We start from the raw sequence: 20701 nt of genomic DNA, 5'->3' as shown, positions 1-20701 counted from the left end.
ATGGGGAACTCCCATATGCCATAAAATGATAATGAACCTGGTTATCTTCTAAGTAGACTCATAAATAATATTTTCCGTTTTGTTAGTAATAATCCACCTGTTTAGTCTGGGACATTGAGAGGCAAAATTTTAGCAATGGCTTTTAATATTTCAAATGCTTTCCTTCAAGAGAAAGGGGAAAAAAATCCTGGACTGGAGAGGCATACTGACTGGAACACAGCTGTAGTAGCTAGACCAACATGAAAAACAGATTTTTGCCGGGTTTGGTTTTCTTTTTTTCATAAAATTGTCTGTGGGACCAGCTCCCCTGCAGATGTATTTCTGAAGATGACAGCCTCTGCTTTGCATCTGTTACATAGAGAGCTGAACATGGGCTCTGCAGTTTGAAACTGGATTTCCAGTTCATCAGAGTTCAAGGAACACTTGGGATTCTTTTGGCTTGGTTTCATAGCTCATTACATGGGTTAAAATCCTAGCTTGAAGTCAATGGCATAAATCCCACTTGTTTCAGCAGGGCAAGAGTGTCACCTCTTGTATTTTAGAGGTCAGCTACAGAAAAAACATCCCACAATATCTCTGATTCTGACCATGCAGTAATTTTATCATCTTTGTTCATGCACATGCTTGTCATGCTTTTAGTCTACTGGATCTATCAATTTCCTTCACTTCATATTTATAAATGTTTTCCTGCCTTCCTTTCTGGAGTTCTGTGATCTAGCCAAGGGGTCTGATCTTCAAATCTAAGAGACAGAAAGACCCCTAGGAAGTGCATAAGCATAAAATGCTGATAGCTTTCTGGCACTTAAATTCCCATTCCCAATGGGGTCACAAAACACATTCCATTTATTTTAATTGTCTCTACATCAGTTCTTTTTAGTGCCTGAGGAGTACTGGACACCATCAGATGAGACATGCCAAAAGTGTTTGTCAGAACAAAATGGCAATAATCTTCTGCTTAGCTATAATTTTTTTTTTTTTTTAATAATCAGGACATCTTCCTCAAATATTCCTAACCATATATGGTATGAATTTTTTGCCTTTATTCAGGAATTTCCTTTTCAAATTTTCTCTCGCTCTCTTTTTTTTTTTTTAATTTTTATTTTTTTTTTAGGCTGCCTATACTGGGAAAACATGAAACATTTCTGGAGTGTGATCCAGTCTTTTGTATTCATCTGATAAGCTGATGGCTCTGTGAGCCTCAGGCAGTGGGAGAACATCATCACATTTGTAGGGTTTTAACGATAGTTCCTACAGTTACTCCAAAGATAGAATGTTACACGGATATTTTGCACTGAGTGGGGAGTTCAGCCAAGGCTCCTCGGTGTGCTTTCCCACAGCTGTGCTGCTGTCAGCCCGAGGACAATGCCTGCAGTGAGGAGCCCAGCATTCCCGCAGATGCTCAGCTGACTGGAGGCTGGACCCCAGCCAAAAGCTCCTGAGCCGTGTCCATGGGCTGTGTTCTAATGCATGCTGCCTGTGCATTCGCAGCTCTTTCCAATGGGAGGATGATTTGCAGGAGAGCTGCTGGGCTGGCTCACAGTCCCTCTGGAAGCACACAAGGCAGAGATCCCCTCTGCAGAGCTGACATTGTGTGGTTTTCTATGACAGCTCTGAGTTCACACATAGATATTGTCTTTTTATACTTTGTTTGCCAAAACATCATCGAACTATGAGGTATTTAAATACACCAAGCCATGCTGATTTACAGTACCCTCCTTGTTGACCTTGTCTGATGGCATGGTGTGGTATTTTGGGAAGACAGCCCCTGTTGTGATGCTGTGCCCCTTCCTTCTGCACCTGGTGGCTTCTCTGGCAGTACACCTTGGAATGGCCATCACAACGTAAAGGGGGCTTGGAATCAAGGTCCCAGCTTCTTCCTGGGGTATTGATGATGAGGAGGAAACTGAGCAAGTACAGAATATTTGTCTGCCACAGCTCTGCTCAGTCCAGCAGCACTTTGGGTGCAGTGGGTGCAGCAGGAAACAGATGCCATCCTGGGGCCACCAACCTCAGTTGCCAGAGGTTCCACTCCTGTCTGCATCAGCAACAGACTCACACACAGAGCTCTCCAAATCCAGTTTTGCAATGGCTTTTCAGCTGTGGAGGTTGCTGTGCCACAGGCACTTGTGATGGTTGTGTTGCTGCTGTATCACTTAATATGATACAGCAATGCAGAGGGGTTTATTAGTTGGTTGCACTTAATTTCAACCAGTTTAGAAAAGGTCCCTTCTGACAAATGGGCTTTCTCAGGTATCTGTACCAGCTGACACATTAATGCTTCGATTACTTATAGTAACATAAAAAATAAGATGACCACACAAAATTAGATCACATGCCCCAAGTCACAGGTTCCTGCTTTGGTGCAGAAATAATTTATGCAAACCTAAATTCCTTTCATGCCCTTCATGCAAGGACATCAGCAGTGAGAACAGTTACTCTGAGTGGATTTTGACATATGTCAGTTCAGTGCTTCATACCATTATAGAAAAAACACATTGCCTGATGCTTCTCTGCTTTCTGAAACCTTTCATCATGTTGGTTGTACAGAAGAAAACAGTGGTCTAATACTAACTATGGGTTTGCAGAGTGCTATGAATATTCTCCAGAATGGCTGAACTCAGTAGCAATGCCTGTGTAAAAGCTGAGGGTTTTTTAGCATTGTGAGTTTTGCGTGCCAAGTGTCTGATGCCTTTTGCACATTTGTGAGTGTACGAGGAAGATGCTGAAGGACCGTCGGGATCAGGAGGTCAAGAGATCCTCTGGACATGTGTAAGCCAAAGAGGATACACTGGCAGGCTGCCTTGTGGTCAGGGAAACAGGATCAGGGAGGCATTATGCTCCCATTTAGAGACCAGAAAACAGTTGGAGAGAAGGAATGTCGTGTAACCAAGAATATGTGTTTGAATTTACTCACACTTGGAGTTAACAGCATGGAAGGATATTATTCTTTCAATAGGTGGCATTCCAATGAAATTTGGGAGCTGCATGGCATCAGAAAAACTTTCTTTTGTGAAAAGCAATACGAAAATAAATGCAGAAACAGAGGTATCACATTATTTCTTGAATAGCAAGCTCCTGGTGAATCGACCTTTTGGAAATGAGGTAGGTAACAAAGCAAGCAGACTGGAAGTTAATTGGATACAAATCAGGAGTGCCCCTGGAAAAGTGCTAGGGATCTGTAAAGCACACACCCCAGCTTAAGAAGGAGCAGTGTAAGTGATGCCTTTGTTCTCACCCACCTTCTGGTGGTGGGATTGCACACTGTGAGCCGGGGGGTGCCCTGCAATCACCCCTGCTCTTCTCCAGAGCGCAGCGCTCCGGGGTGCAGCCATTAGAAACAACCACAAAGGAAGTTAATCCATGACATTCCTCCCTGCAATGCCTGTGTCAGGGCTCTTTCCAGGGCAATGAGCTTCATTTCAGTCCTCTGAGGATTCTCCAGGAAATGCTTTAGGACCTTCTCTTGGATTAAGTCCAGTACTTGCTGGTAGAGATCCCTTTCTTGCTCCTTTTTCTTTTTGAACTACGTGTTGGTCATTCTGTCTGTGTGCACTACTTACTGCTTCAGGGGAATTATGAAATCAGAAAGCCTAAAACAGATTTTAGAAAAGAGGAAAGAGTTTAAAGTTACACTTTCTTAAAGTCAGTCCTCATGCTAAATGAAACAGAACTGCTCCCTCAACACTGCCCCATTTCAGTTCATGCTCTGGAGTCTAGGCGAGCCAGCTGAGTGTAATCCAAATTGCTTTTGCTTGCTGTCAGTCTTTATGTTGCAATCATGAGATGTTCTGGAGCATGGCAAGAGAGGGGGATGGAGGAGATGGGGGGCTGTGGTGGCACCTATAAATAGAGCACAGAAGTTAGGAGGTGGGCAGTCCCACTGTACCCCTAGTTCTGCTTGCACATGAGGGTATTACAGCCCCAGGGATCAGAAAGAGTCCTGTACAAGAGAAAGGACTTTGTCACAACAGTGGCACAGTGGGTTCTTCAGTATTCCTCTCTGTGCTGGGTTCTTGTGCAATTCTCAGCCCTGCTGGTTTGTGTAGCACTGGCTGCTCTCATAAATCTCCTGACTGAATCCTAATTCATACACAAGATCAAAGGAGCTTGCAGAGGGGTTTATGCAGTTTGTTTGTGCTGCAGCCTTGGGCACTTTGCAAATACACAACCACCCTGGAACATTCAGAACCTCTGCCTGCAATACCTGCAATAAGGTGGTCCAGCTGGTCCTTTGCTAATTAATTCACCTGGAACTCTGCAGCTTTGACTTGATAGGGGGGCCAGTGTGGTATGTTCCTTATTCCCTAATTGTCTTGAAGGTGTTCTCTAAAGGTGTCTGTATTCTGGTGCTTCTTCTGGGAAAGACTGCAAAGGTCTGTGTGAGTGCCAGTGAAAGTTCCCCTCTCAGAAAAAGCACCATAGTTCAGGTAGTTACTATTATTTAAAATTTTGAGTAGTAGCAAGTTCATGCCTAATGTTGCAGCATGGGGTCTTAACAGACCCCATAACTAGCCTATAAAGGTGCTGACCCCAAACCTTCTGGCTCCTAATCTAAGCCTAGCTGGGAAATTTGGCAAATCCCAGCACTAAGCTCAGTTTGCCAACACTTTCACAGCACAGAGCTGCCTGGTGAGGTGGCAGTGACCATGGCCTATATCAAGCTGCAGCAGCAGATGTAGGAAGCAGAGATATAGAGAATGTGGTTCTAAGTACCAAAATTCTGCAAGGCCTTTAAGATTTCCTTTCTTTTGCTAAGGTGTTCCTGACAGTAGCCTTCTTGGAAACTTCACATGCTGCATCTGCTTGCTACTCTACCAGTTTTCATTTTATGTCTGAAAATAGGATTTCAAACCCAAAGGCATCATGACACAATTCAGCTTTGCTCCTTAGCACCATTGCAGGACTGCAAGTTAAGAAATTAAGACAAATATAAGCAGTTACTGATAGAGGTGAGTAACATATCAGTCTTTTAAATATACCACTGGCTGACTTCACATTCCAGAGAGTCCACACAGATCATTCCCTGGATAGTGTGGTGAATCATTTGCCCATCCCAATGCTTTGTTAGAACAACAACTCTACCAGTCATCTGATTTGTCAGACAACTGGATGATGTCAGATTTCTCCTCTGTGTCTCACTTTGTGCCCCCAAGGCTGAGAAAATGGATTGATTTAAAATGGGACCTATCGTGCCAAATTCCCTAAGAACTTCAAATGAATGCTCTCACTCAGTCATGACAAATGCCTTCTCAGATTCCAAGAACACATCCATGGTCTTCGTGCTCCTCTCTGGGTTGAATCACAAAGAACCTCCACTCATAAAGAGATCTTTCAAGAAACTTCTTGTAAATCAATCACTGACAACTGCACAGTCAGTCTTTTTGGTCTTGTCAGTTTTTAATTAAAAAGTTGCACCAACAAGTGATGACAGACAAGCAGCACAGCCTTCTTCAGAAAATCCAAATATGCCTAAAGGTGAGCACACAAGACAGGTTACTGTGCTGTTCATGGAATAACAGCTGAAAATTACTTGCCACATAGAAACAAAAAAAAAATTAAAAGATAGATTTCTGATTTGTGTATGCCCAAAATGTGCTCTCTAACATTTTGCCCTAATCCTGGACTGGATGTAGCTCCAGAATAAAGAAGGTGACTGGGTTTACCCTGGCATCCCTTGATGACATGACATTATTCACTCACCAGTGGTAGCTTACAAGGAGTCAGGAAATGATAGGTCTGTGTTTCTATCTATGTATTCTCCTAAAAAGCACTTGCCTGTTTGGATTTTAAATGAATCAATGTGCTGGAAGAAGGAAACCTCTGTTCCAAAGCTATCTAGTACTAAGTGGTTTTCCCTTCACCACCTCCTGGTGATTTTATCCAGCACCTGAGATATATTGACACACATCCTTACAGGATGTCAGCAGATGTTCATGCAAAAATAGTAAAGACCCAGAACTGGCAGTGATATGAAGTAAAAGGAAAGCAAGACAATATTTTTTAGAGGTTTAGTCTGTCAACATCATACAGAGGGCAAGAGAGAGAGAAAGAACAACTCAGTTTAAAAGCAGTTCTTTCAGGGCAGATAACCTTAAAAATACAAAGAAACCTGCTGGTTTGGGGGTTGTGAAATCTTCTGCTCATAGATTTGTATGTAACCTTTGCAGTTTTCTGCTTGGTCAGGAAGCAGAGATTAAGAAAATTGGACCTGATTCACAAGAAAACTTGAGGCTCATTTGGAGACTTCTTTATCTTTGACCCCAAATATGAAAGTTTGCATTTTTATCATTCAATCAGTCAACTGTGGATTGCCTAAGGTTTAGGGTCTTACTGAGGGTTTGTAGAAGTCTTTTCAAAATACTTTTGTTTTTACACTATCAAGTAATTTTGGCTGCAACTTCAGATTTCCCCACTGGTTTTGTTTTTGTTTTATGTAGCATGGTTTGGGAATAAAGTAACAGAGAGAGAGTTGAACAACAACAAAAAAGGACCATTTCTCTTAACTTTGTCTGAGTACATTACATGGCTTTTTGTTTCTCACTTTTTATGGTACTTCATCTTCATTTCTGGTTAGGGCTCATTTCTGCCTGTGGGTCCAGCAGCATTGGCTGCTGCTGTTATGTGGCATTTTATTCTCTGAGCCCTGTGTTCCTTGCATTTAAACAAGGCAACAAGATCATGGGTAAAACTTAGTCCCCTCCTCCCAAAAAATTATTTTTCCTCCCACTGAAGAGCCAGTACCTTCCCATACATTCTTTTCCTGTGGTTTGCATTACTGCTTAAAAAACCCTAAAGAAGCATTTTGTCTTGACCTGTAGCTTCTAGACTTTTCTGTAACATCTACAATTAAGAGTAAAGGATAGTACTGTGTTAAAGATATTCCATTTGGACTCAAAATGTAGGGAAGCAATCCCCTAAAAGTTATTCTAGTCCTCCTTTGGCAGAGAGCTATAGGGTTTGTTTTCAAAACTGGCTTCTGCTTTTTGTTGTGTTAGGTTTTGCTTGTCCAATTGGATGCCTCCACCTCAATGAGAAGTCAGTGGGACCTGCAGTTAATCAAGGTCAGGGTGCTCCCAGAACAACCAGGAGTGGCATATTGCTAAATTAGAAACCATGCTTGAAAGTCAAGTTTTTAATCTCTTGTGATAATTCAGAATACCTAATTTGGGTGGCAGGGGACTTAACTGACTCTGTAAGGAGCCTAAGGCTCCTATGTGCCAAGCCTGAAGCTTAAAGGTTGGCAGAGTGAATATGTAATCCTCTGGGAATTGGGATACTGTCCCATCCCACCAGGCCACTGTGAGGCTTTGGGAGTGCTCAGAGACTCAAGGTCTCCATCAGAGACAATAAATGGGAAAAGCAGAGTAGGGCACTGATGAGCCTTCATGAGACTGCAGGCATAGAGCAATCAATTTCACCCCCAAAAAAACCCTTCAGTAGGGTCCTGTTTAAAGATATCCAGAAATCACACCAGCATCCATGTCTTTCCAGCAGGGATAAGGAATGATGGTGGGTAGCCAAACAGAATGTTAATATATTAATATGAGGAGCCTGATTCTCATCTTTTTAAAATACTTAAATATTCAAACCAAGAGCATCTTCTCTAAATTTGGTGGATTTGCCTCTGTGAAATTCCTTCAGAGGAAATGAAAAATGGGCCCTGACTGACGGAGACTCCTCAGTTTCAGGTGCCATTAGGTAGACAATACATATTGACAGCAAGAAAGAGCTTAAGTTTGTTTTAATCCTCTTAACCACTTATTCTATGTTCTAGTGAGTTTGATGCCCCTTTGGGATATCATCCAAGACTAATAATAATTATGATAGTATCACATGAAGACTGGCTTTTACCCTTACCAGAGCCCAGTACAGCAGCACAGAGAAAAGAGAGGATAGAGGACACAGAGACCCTTAACTTTTCCCTGCCCTTGCTCTGCACAAGCACTCCAGAAAAAACTCACTGTCTTCTGCAACACAAACATGCTTTGGATGATGGACAAAGAGAAGAATAATGGCAACACCAGCAGCTATAAGTCTGCCAAATCCCTTCCTGATGTGGGATTTACAAAGGTTATCATGGACTGGGGAATAATTTCAAAGGACTTCTTTATTGCTATGGCCTGGGGCCAGGGGAATAAACCTTCTGAAGCAGAGGAGGATTCCCTTTACCTCAGGCTATTTTTTCTAACTGTAAACACAGTGCAGAATTGGACTTACCAGTCTGTCCCTTCCAGAGGATCCCCAAAGTCTTTTCTTACAGCACCTAAAGAAAATCAGCTGCTTCTGGAGATGAAAGGATTAGAGCTGTATTTGCCACTACCCAAAGCACATTGTGTAACACTGCAAAGGGAAAAGGATGGGCCAATGTCAGGGGAAATTCATGCTCCTATAGAAGCTGCACCAGGAGAGAGAAGCCAGCAACTGATTTCCAAAGCTTCTTGTGAAACTCTGAGACAAGACTAGAGAGTTCTATTTTTGAAAACTTAACAGATAAACTGAGCAGTTAAAAAGGAGGGATTTTTTGTTTGTTTGTTTCTCTGAAGTCTCTGGTCCGGGGCAAACACCCCATTCACTTTTTTGAAAGTCCCAGCCTTCCTTTTTAAAAAAGATTTATATTTCTTAGCAGATGGTTATTCCTTTCTCTAAATCAGACTTCATCTCAAGATCAGGCAGGGGAGTTAAACACTGAACTTTCCTCTTCCTAAAATGAAGGTATGGGTGCTCCAGACTATGCACAGTTGTATTGGGGCAACAAATGGGAATTTCCTCAAGATGGTGTTCCATGTGGGGACACTGTCATTGCCACCAGGATTCTTCAAGGGGTCCAGCCTCAACAGAGTATCTCTATTCTTTTTTTCTCTCCAGTCCCTCATTTCATTGAATACTGGAGGCTGCTGGGTCCCCAAGGTTGATAGAACACAGTACATGCCCTTTTTGCCTTCTAATGGAGATGTTCTAAGCTTGTACAATCTTTGTGTCCCAGGCAGGTTGACACAGTTGTGGTTTGCAAATGAAGGAAGGATAGAGGCTTTCATTCTTTGCTGTTGTTAGTCATGAGGCTATGGCACAGTCACCCTGTTTTGATTGTGCCCTATAGTGTGGCAGAGGTGCTCAGACACTGATTGTTGGTTTACTGTGGAATATACAGAAGCCCCAGTTTTCCTCTCCCTTAATTCATTTTCCCAGCCTCTTCTTTCAACAACAATCAGAGCTGCCATTATTCTTTGCCTAAAGAGAAACCCCCAGCCAGTCATGAAGCAGACTGAAATGCTGGGAGTGTCCATATGCTGGTGTCAGCTCCAGTGCACATCCTTTCCATTGGCATTAAAGCTTGGGATCACGTGGAGCTGATCATCACAGACTGAGAGCAGGGTATGAATGTGCATGTGCAATCACAGGACTCATCCCTCAGTCAGTGGGAACACAAAGCCCATCCCCAGGCCATTATTCATTCAAAATCCTGCCTTTGGATCAGCTAATTAGGATCTACTTTTGGATTATTTTGAGTACATCTAAACTCCAGGTAACTTCAAGGAAGCTAAGAGCAAGGTTTGCAAATGCTGAGCAGAAAAGAGTAACAAGAAAACCTACCCTTGACCAGGTCTCATTGCTTGGTTGGTTCCTTGCTCAGAAGTGAACCTCAGAGCAGGTCATCCTCTTGCCTTACATGGTAAGACTGATGCTGAAGAAGGTTTTTGCTGCAGATTCCACCCTGAGCTTCTCCTTCCTGGAACTGCTCCTGAAAATGAATTTACAGCTTCAAGACTACACCTGCACAGGAGATGCCTGTGGCAATCAGTAGGGAATGTGCCTAATTAAATACGAACAGATTTTCAAAGATTGCTTCATCCAAGAAGCAAAAGCTAAATAATTATATGGAACAAGATGATTACCTGGAACAAGATGATAAAACTCCTAATGTCCCTGTTTATGATATGAATGTGAAGCTTCTCTGTTAAAGCTGGGATGCAATGCATTATAGTTTATTGTCTAATAATACAGGAAATAATGCTGCTGGTATTCTGTGAGAATTATGCTTTTCTTCCAAATAAAATTCCACCTGGAATTTTACCCTTCCAAGTAACTCCCACAATTTTCTCTGGTTTATCCTCACCTGGGAGGAAGGAAGGCTTAGGAAGGGAGAATTATGCTTTTGCATCATATATCAAATACATCTGGAAACTTTGGTAGATGTTGAAGGGATGGTTGCATCTTTACAGGAAGGAAAAAACCCCAAAGCACATTTCTACATGTGACAGCAAATTACAGTGAGAGGACAGATCTGTGCCCCTGAGCCACCTCTTTTGTGTAATAAAAATGTGCTGATGCCATGGCCACAGCTACCCATCTCTCCTGGATTTTGTAATAAAAAGGAGAGCTTTGCCACTGTGTGCACCTGGTCAAAAGCTACCAGAGATCTTTTGTTCCCCATCAGCTGGGATCACTTTTTCTCCTACCCTTCTCTATTTCTTTTGAAGAAACTTGGAATTCTGGAGAATAAAATAGCAGCTCAAGAGAGGTGCCAGTGTGTTATACCATGAGTATAGGTCAGTACAAGTAGTGTCTAAGCTCAACCTCAGTACTCACTGTATTTCACCAATGACCCTTTTCAAAACATTAAATTACTGCTCACCTCAAAAAGAACTCTTCCTCCTTCTTTACTGTCTCTCACATGTTCCCTAAAGACATTAATAATGGCCTCTGCAGCTTGTCTTCAAAAATTTCAAAATATTTTGGCATCTGCTGCTGTAAGTGGTGTTCATGCTGTAGCTCCACACTCCGGTGAAACTCTCCCTGAAATGAATCTGGACAATGGGGATCAGCTCCACTGGGGTTTTAGTGCACCACTTAGTTCTTTGAAAAATTTTAAATTTCTGTTAGACTGTTCATATCTTTACAGCTAAGTATGAGTTGAAAAGTCTTCTTTGGTCAGGACTTATGTTTTTATCTGGGATGGTATCTCAGAATTGGGACCTGCATTTCTATATGGCCTTCAGTGTGTCTACCTGAAATTTCCAACAGAGTCTCTGTGTTATAGGGCTGAGTAGCTCATTTCAAGTTAAAAAAACCCTTTGATTAAAAATGTATTTTTTTTAGTCGCTGTTTGTTTTAACCATTTGTGCAATACCTCAAGCCAATTGGCAGGATTAATTGGTTTACAATACTATATTAATTAATACCATAAAATCATTTTGAAGGAAGGAAGAGCTAATTAACTACAAAGCATTAATACTCCAACTGGGAGAGAACCCAAGGGAAAAAGTCTACAGTGTAATTAATACAGAATACATTTTTTCTTCCTGCCCTACAATCTCCCCATAGTTCCAGGCACTAATGACTTTCACTTGGCTTTCTGAAAGGTTTTCTGCTCTCCATGAACCTATCCTGTGCTTAAAAATATCCAGAGGTAATTTGTATTTTTTTTTTTTCTTTCTTGACCTTTTCTTTCTGGCGATTCCCTCGATGCAAGGTATGTACTCAACTCTTGCCCTTGCTCCTGTGAAGTGCTTGTCAGGCAGGTTCTTTCTGATATGGAACAGCCATGCTGGTTAAGATCCAATCTCCAGCAGTCAGTAACACAGGCACAGCAGGAGAGCAGGGCATGCCACAGCAACCCTTTCCATTCTATGCTTTCTGTTCCTACTGCACATCCCACATTTTCCCTGTGAATGTCAGATGACTCACTGATTTATTACAGCCTTTAAAAAAAATTTGGTTGGCAGTCAATCTGTTTCAAACCACACTGCATTTTATTTGTTTGCTGTTCTCTAGTAACTCTCCACAAAAAAAAAACAACCCCAAAACCAAAAAAACCTAAACAAAATTGCAAATTTTAGATAATTAAGGGAGAAAAATTAACAAATATGTCTTATTTCTGTAAAATTCCAACTGAAAGCATACTGTCCTGCTTTTTGTGCTTGGACTTCAACCACTTGCAAAGAACTGCTTGTGAAGGTGCCCCCAAGTGAGGAGCTGGGCAAGGGCACACAGAGAATTGTCAGAATAAACACATATAGTGAAAATAGCTACATTCTGACTATAAAAATATCTCCCTACTAGAGTTTGGGCTGAGTTAATTGACGGCATCCAGGAAATAAATGTTTACAAATGTCTAAACCAGAATTTATAACCATGTGATAGCAGCTTCAGTGAACTACCCATCTAATCCTAAAACCTTTGTCCATATGAAAATGCTTGAACTACTTTGGTAAAACTGAGAGTGGAACAAACAAACCAATAAAAAACTAATACTGAAGCATTTCCACAGCATATGGCTTATTCCCTAGTAAGAAGCATCTGCAGCAGTGATTATTCCTAATTATTCAGTTTAAGAGAAAAAAAAATTAAAAGCACCCAGGACTCAAATTTACACAATTGTAGGAGTTATGACACAGTTGGCTCAACTCATACACCCGAGTCCAGTCTAAGTCCAACATGGAAAATACAGCTGTGTGGAATTGTCAGGAGAGCCCTGTGTCATTAAGGAGTCTGCTCCTTCAAAGGAAAGGTTAAATCAAGCTCCCTAATCTCTGGATGAATAATCTCATTATTTCCCTGAGAAAACATCTCACCTAGCAAACACAGTGGAGTGCTGCCCAGACATGTTTTCTATAGGTGGGAATTGGTAATACGTGGCTGAGGGTGTGGAATGCCCCTTCTTGGTGAGGTCTCTCTCCATTAATCATTGCAATGTCTCATACCTGACAAAAAGTGTTGATGGTGTAAGGGAAATTAACCCACAAACACCAGAGGTTTATGTCCAAAAAGGAGACAGAGGAGTCCTTTTTGCTTTATTCGAATAAAGGGAGAGGCCATGGGGCATTCCCCTGGGATCTCTCGAATTTTGGAGGACGCAGCCTCCCTTTTTATCCTATTTCCCGGCCGCTTTTCCCTCTCTCTTTCCCCATTGGCTGAGGTACTCGAGAGGCACAGACTTCCCGGAACGCCTGACACCTGACATTCCCCTCTAATGTATAACCCTCCCTTTTAATTTTTAATTCTTGTAGAATTCAGTTTTCCCCCTCCCCGTTGCTTCTTTCATCTTTTGTTACCCAATTTTATTTACCAGCAAACCTACAGTTTGTTTGTAAAGGCAAATCTCTTTTTCCATTCATCAATCAGTGTAATCCCTCCCATTGTTTCTTTTATCTATAGGTGCTAACTTTACCTACCAACAGATCTACAGTTTGTTTGTAAAGACAAATGTAACATTCCTCTCAATCCCTCCTCTTTTATTTTTAGTAATTGTCTTTACAAACTTTAGCTATCATTGTCTTAATTTCTTGTTCTTGTGTCCTTTTTGGTTTTGCAATTATTTGCAATGACATCAATTTCTGTCCTTTTGTAGCCAGCTCTGGGTCAGTAGGCATGGCTATAACTTGCATCCCCTAGATCACATGTTGAATAAGTTGTATTAAGCAAGGGATCATGCATGGTAAAAGAGTAGAGTTGCTACAGCACATAAGAAAAAAGCAGTTGTTTAACCCACAGTCCACCAGGTAGCCATGAAAACATGTCCCATTCCCATCCTTTCCATGTTTGGATAGGTACATGAGCTAACCTTCTTATTCCTTTTGCTATTTGTTTCACCACTTTTCTAGTGTCATTTGAGTCATTTAATTTGCCACACACGCCCCCTTCTTTTGCTAATAAGTAGTCTAATACCATCCGGTGTTGAAATATTGCATTTCTCATCTGAGTAGATTGGTCAGCAAGAAGGTCAAGAGCTGTAGCTGTCTGGTTACTTACTATTTCAAAGACAGCTTGTAACCTAATTATCCAATTTGAATTATAAATGGTTTCTCTGGCACCTGATATTAATTCACTAGGATTCCAAGTGGCTGGGCCATAGTGTTGTATGATTTGTTCAGCTGGCCACTCATCATTACCCCACTTTTGGCTGCTCCCCCCAGCCAAGGATACATCAATTGACCGCTTTTCCCTGATTAGATCATCATATACCTTGATTCCTAACTGGTTTCCCTGAACTTGTGGTAGCAGAAAGAACAGTGGTCTGATATACCCCACATAACATATTCCTGACCAGTTTGGGGGTAACCTGCGATAGGCATATTGGCCACAAATCCAGTAATGCCCCTTTAAAGCCCACGTCCCGTTGGCAAAGGGACCTTCCCAATTTTCATGATCTACTGGGGGGGTCAAAATACAGCTTACTTCCTGGGCCTAGTGGTCCCCCAAGAATAGTTGCCCCACCATAAGAATCACAGTATTTGCACTTCCATTCTCCCACATGAGGTTTCCAGCTACAGTTACATCCCAGATCTGTTTTATTAGATTGGGACCAGACCCTGCTAAAAAGAGTTCGAGTTCCATTCTGGTGTTGCCACTTCCACTGATAGTCACGAACAACATGTGTCCTACTTGTGGAATTATCTCGGGGGCAGCTTAAAAATAAGGAGTCAAAAAACTTATCCCTCCCCACTGCTTTCCAGCCTTCCAAATCTTTCTGGTAAGTATGGTAGGAACACTTTACCCAACTACCATTTGAGAGCTTAACATGAGTTTGATTCCATCTGCCCTGATATCTGGAACAATCATAAGGAAGGCATTTGGGGTCCAACAATCTAAATCCAAAGATAAAGTCCAGTTACAAACACTTTTCCCCACGTATATGCTTCCTGTTCTATTTAGACAATAAGTGCCTCTTTCAGAAGAATGAAGCCGCCATGGACTTCCTTCTTCATCCCAGAATCCTGTTCCATTATGGACTTCACTCAGGGTGCTAACCCACCATTTAGGTTGGCCACCCATGGCCAGTTTTCAGATCCTCCTGGCCCCCCACAGACCCAGCAATTGCTAAGGTTAAAGGTTTTTGCTACTTCTTCTCCTAAGGTTAAAAACTTATTTTCTCATTCCTGGCCCCATCCTAACTGACAGTATAAAGGTAAGATCACTAAGAGAAACATTCTAACTGGGTTATGTAATTCCCTAACCTAATTTTTACTTTCACGTTGTCTTCTGCACCTGTGGTGAGTGAAGGCACAGAAACAGCTTAATATAAAGGAAAACAGTGACAGCAAAGGGCTGGCCCCCCAGTGACTGGAGATCTGAGAGGTGGGATGCTCACACAAACTTATTTCAGCAGGCAGTCCGTGGGTAGGCACACGAGGCTTCCCTCGATGTCAACACACTTGCTACTGCTCCAGTCCATCCCTGCGGAGTGTCAGTCGCGGCTTCCCATCCTTCTCCTCCAGCTGAGATGTCCAAATCTCTGGGGCCTTAGAGACCTTGACCCGAGTGTGATGGGTCCACCCGTGTTCAGCTGTCTTGATGGCTGTTTCTGTGGTCAGCAACACCTGGAAAGGTCCACGCCACTTCACCACCAGCGGTGCTTCTTTATACTCCTTAACTAGGACCCAATCTCCTGGCTGGATGTTGTGAACAGCAAAGTCCAATGGCAGAGTCTGTGCCAGCTGAGCCTCCTGTCGAAGAGATTTCACAAGAGACAGTACCCGAGACACATAATGCTTCAAATACACATCACTTATCTCTATCCCCCCACTAGGCTGAGAGTTGCAAGGATAAGGAATTCCAAACATTAACTTAATTGAATATCTTCCCTGGGTCTGGCCCTTATTCTTGCCAAAGCCAGGGGCAGGAGCAGTACCCACGGCATCTTGGTTTCTATCACCAGCTTCAGAAGGTGTTTCTTTATTTCTCCATTCATTCTTTCAACCCGACCCGAACTTTGGGGGTGCCAGGGGGTGTGCAGGTTCCATTGTATCCCTAAAGCAGCCATAACTCTTTGAAGAATTTTTCCTGTAAAATGAGTTCTCCTATCTGAGTCTATTGCTTCCACAATTCCATATTTTGGAATTATTTGTTCCAGAAATACTTTAACAACTAATCCTGTAGTTGCTGAAACAGTAGGGAATGCTTCTGGCCAGCCTGTTAATTGACATACTATTACCGGAAGATATTTAAACCTTGCCACTCGGGGCATTTCAGTAAAATCCACCTGACATCTCTGGAAGGGATGTACAGCCCAAGGCCTCCCTCCCCTGGCAAGTTTCTTTGTAACCTTGTTATTGGTTTTAGCACAAGTCAAACAACCCTCAATAGTTCGTTTTGCCAAGCTAAAAAGACCCACAGCAGCATACATTTTTAGGAAGGCTTCTGCCAACCCTCGAGAGCCCCAGTGACTCCCTTCATGAAGTTGTTTTAACAATTGTAAGGCCAGAGCTTTTGGGATCCACTGCCTCCCATCCCTTGTAAACCAATTGTTTCCTATTTCTTCTGCCCCACTCCCCCTAATTATCTCGAGTTCCTCTGGTGGGAAAGACAACCTCTCTGGCAGCGGTGCAGCCACCGGGAGCAAGGGGAGGATCCCAGAGACCTCTGGCAACAATGCAGCTCTCCGAGCCTCCCCATCAGCCAATCGGCCTCCCATTGCCCCCCGCCCCGAGCACCCTGCCTGATGCCCCACAATGTGGACCACTGCCACCCCCTTTGGCAAACTCACCACCCCCAATAGGCGAGAGACCAAGTTTTCATGGGCCAACGTCTCTCCCCTAGAATTTAACAAACCTCGTTCTTCCCACAGTTTCCCAAATGCATGTATCACCCCATAAGCATATTTAGAATCGGTAAAAACATTCACTGTCTTATCCCAGTATAACTCACAGGCTCTGATAAGCACATACAGCTCAGCTGTCTGGGCTGACCAGGTGGGCGGTAACCTCCCCCCTTCCTTTAATTGTTTGCCATTCACGATAGAGTATCCTGTAAAACGCTTCCCGTTTATTGCTCTTGACGACCCATCGAGGAACACATTCTCTCCCTCAGGCCAGGGATTATCTCTCAAATCTTCCCTAGCTCTAGTCTGGAGATCTATAACCTGGATACAATCATGGCTTTCCTCCTGTCTCCCCCTTTCTTCGGGGCCATTCAAACAGGAGGCTGGATTAAAATTTTCCCCATTTTTAAATTCTAAATCCTCCTGTACCATTAAACAAGATTCATATTGTAATAATCGAGCACTCGTCATCCACATAGAGGCTGTCTCAGTTAACAAAGCTTTAATCTGATGCTAAACTTATTACAATCACATACCCTCCCCTTGTCAGCCCCTATCAGAGCTGTGGTCACAGTTTCTGCAGACAATGGAGCCAGCCTCTGGCCTCTGGGTTAACAACTCAGAAAAACAGGTGTCAGGCCTCTGTGTTCCTTATTCTCTTACACGAAAATTCCTTTAGCATGACCCAGCTCAACACCCACATGTAGTTGAAATTCCTTTTCTGCGTCCAGAAGAGCCAAGACCAGAGCACCAACCAATCCATCCCTCAATTTTCCAAAGCACTGCTCCACTTCTGGTGACCACATCACAACACCAGGACCGCTCTGGGTTAAAAAGTTACACAAAGGTCTAGCCACAACAGAAAAATCCTCGATCCAAGCTACGCAGTCCCCCACCAACTCCAAAACTTTCCGCAACCCCTTGTCAGTCTGGGGCAAAAATCCCCTGCACTCCTTCTGGACCAACACACTGCAACCCCTCAGTCAGAAGGTGTCCCAAATATCTGACTCTCTCCTCAACCACCTCTTTCTGCTCCCCTGATAACAGCAAATCATCTACATATTGCAACAGCTTAACTCCTGAGGGTGGAGTAAACTCTTAATATTTTCTGCAAAGCTTGCCTAAACAAACTTCGTATATCTCTGCAGCTGCATTTCAGCATAAATCCTACCAGACATTTTACATAAAGATATTACAGACAGTAACACAGACTCTGTGTTACTTTTTTTTTTTTTTTTTTTTTTTTTTTTTTACTCTTGTTACTTTTCACAAAACTAATTTGCTTTCCCATTCTAGTCATCAAATCTCTTCCCAGTAAATTACAGTCACAATGAGGAGCAATCAGAAACTCATGCTTTTTAAACCCCTCCCACACATTTAGCAAATTTCCATGGCTTTCCCTGTATTACTTGTATTTTCCAGCAAAACTCACAAAATCCTTAAAACAGAATCCTAATCTCTTCACGTACAATCTGCATTTCCCATATATTCCTTTATTCTCGTTCTCCCTTTCTTTATCACACACGGTATACCAGAGTCAGTTTGCGTCCTGTCACAGTGCAAACACAGCTCCTCCCCCACCGATGCTCCCAGCGAGCACGGCCCGCAGCATCGCAGGCGGCTGGGCACCCCAAACCTTACGGGGCCGGGGCACCCCGAGCCTCACGGGGGCCAGTGGACACTGCTGGCCCTGCCCGGGGCTGGCGGGGTCAGGCACAGCCCCGCGCTGAGCCCCGGAAGCCCCACAGCCCCCAGCCCGTGTTCCTGGTCCCGCAGCTCCGTGCTCGGACCTGCCGCTCATTGCCTCACCCATACCTATCACACACTCCTCCTCAATTCTCTTCCAACACACAAACACTCTCCATCCATCCGCCGCTGTCGAGACCCTCTCTCGACTCCCCTTTTTGCCCCCCAGGGCATGGACTATCGAGATCCCTTCTCGATTTCCCGTATTGCCCCCCAGGGCATGGATTATCGAGACCCCTTCTCGACCTCACTTGTTGCCCCCCCCAGGGCATCTATATAACATGGCCTTATAAGCCCCTTTGACAACTTATACTCTGGCCACACAAAATAACAATATTTTATCATAATCCCCATAGTTACTTCCGGGTGAATATACAATCTGTCTCAAGACCTCAGCATTCTCCCCAAGGGACTCTCCGGGGGTATTATGGGATCCTTTTTGCAGCGTCCCTTTCCCGGCTTCACCCTTCCAACCCCCCATGGGTTCCCCGTTTCACCTGTGCTGCCCTCCATGGGCGCCCTCCCAGGTGTACCTGTGCTGCCCTCCATGGGTTTCTCTGTTTCACCTGTGCTGCCCTCCATGGGCGCCCTCCCAGGTGTACCTCTTCCCCGAGGATCCCACTTTACTCACCGGTGAGATTTTCAGTGGTCCTTCCCTGCGGACTCTTCACGGACCCCCCTGGTCCGCCACTCGTCTGTCTCCTGGACAGTCTCGGGAACCCAATCGATCGCCCGGTGCCAGCCGGCACCTGGGGGAGCTGATCACCGAAACTGGGTGAGGCGCGCCTTCAGCTCCACCGCTGCCTGCCGCCCCGGACGGTGGAAATATCCCGGACGAGCCCCCAATTTGTAAGGGAAATTAACCCACAAACACCAGAGGTTTATGTCCAAAAAGGAGACAGAGGAGTCCTTTTTGCTTTATTCGAATAAAGGGAGAGGCCATGGGGCATTCCCCTGGGATCTCTCGAATTTTGGAGGACGCAGCCTCCCTTTTTATCCTATTTCCCGGCCGCTTTTCCCTCTCTCTTTCCCCATTGGCTGAGGTACTCGAGAGGCACAGACTTCCCGGAACGCCTGACACCTGACATTCCCCTCTAATGTATAACCCTCCCTTTTAATTTTTAATTCTTGTAGAATTCAGTTTTCCCCCTCCCCGTTGCTTCTTTCATCTTTTGTTACCCAATTTTATTTACCAGCAAACCTACAGTTTGTTTGTAAAGGCAAATCTCTTTTTCCATTCATCAATCAGTGTAATCCCTCCCATTGTTTCTTTTATCTATAGGTGCTAACTTTACCTACCAACAGATCTACAGTTTGTTTGTAAAGACAAATGTAACATTCCTCTCAATGGAAAGGGTTTAGACACACTTTTGACTTAGAACAAAACCCGTGTCACCCCAGCTCAGCTAACACTGGGTGCTGTGTTTGTAGCTGCCTGGTGTGATGCAATGGAAAATTGCAGATGAAATTCTGATGCACTGTCAGCTCCCGTGAGCTTTATCTGCAGGCAAGAGGGTGTGACAGAAACAGAGCAGCTCCCCAGGTCTTGCCACAGACACCTCCCTGGGACAGGGGGAAGAGGGGAAGACTGAGATTACTGTGGTGATAGGTGATTTTTCGCACAAAAGGGAGTTTGATTTTGAGAGATTTGCATCTTTGTTTATCTAGGGTTGAATTTCCTTTTATCACCTTCTGTAAATTTGCTTAATCCACATGGTCTAAATTCACCCACGAGTTTATAGAGCTAGACAATGCACTGTGATGCCTTTCACTGGCACTTCATGTAGTGAAAGGTCCCTGCCACCTCTTTTGAGAAGTACTAACACCTTTATTAATTGTTTCATGTTTGTTAAGTGTTTCATGTTTGTTAATTATTTCACCTTCATTCTTCCGGTAATTGTTTTCATGCTGAGAATAAAAACCTGGCAGCTTTGAAATCTGGCAGGAAGCAAGTGATCAGCACAGAAAATACCTCATTCTTCTTCTGTGAATTTCTCTTCAGGTGTTGCCATAATAGGAATGACTGGAAATTTACCATTTCCCCACTCCTGGAGGAATTGCTGAAAGAAAAAGTATTGGTAGCATAATTAGCATATTGGTTGCAAATATTCTTAAGAGAGGGATTCATGTACCACCAAGACAGCTGTGAAACCCATGTGGCACTGACAGTGCTTGGAAACTGCTGGATGGAGCAGCAGGTCTGGGAAACAGGAGCAAGTCCAAGCATCTCTGGCCATCACCTGGTGGTTTTCCCTGTCTGAAAGACACACAGGACCCTCCAAGCTGTTTCCTCGCCTGTCCTCTCCCCACATTATTCCTTATCACATCCCTTGAGTGACCTGGAATTGTGTTTTCCTGGGTATACCCTAGGAGCTGCAGATTCTCCTGCCTGATAACATTCATTTTTAGAGATTCTAG

General features: G+C 43.5%; 1 protein-coding gene across 1 annotated transcript in view; it reads right to left on the bottom strand.

Moving 5' to 3' along the window:
* MTARC2 (mitochondrial amidoxime reducing component 2) overlaps positions 1–18232 on the bottom strand; it is a 110710-nt gene extending 92478 nt beyond the window's left edge. Inside the window, exon 1 of the mRNA XM_079299266.1 lies at positions 18229–18232. The gene's annotated coding sequence lies outside the window, so the exon portion shown is untranslated. The remainder of the gene's footprint in view (positions 1–18228) is intronic.
* Positions 18233–20701: the final 2469 nt, after the last annotated feature.

Source organism: Erithacus rubecula (genome assembly GCF_903797595.1).
Source record: "Erithacus rubecula genome assembly, chromosome: 2".
NCBI lineage: Eukaryota > Metazoa > Chordata > Aves > Passeriformes > Muscicapidae > Erithacus > Erithacus rubecula.
The sequence above is the reverse complement of the archived record's forward strand: the minus strand, read 5'-3'. Positions and strand labels throughout refer to the sequence as shown.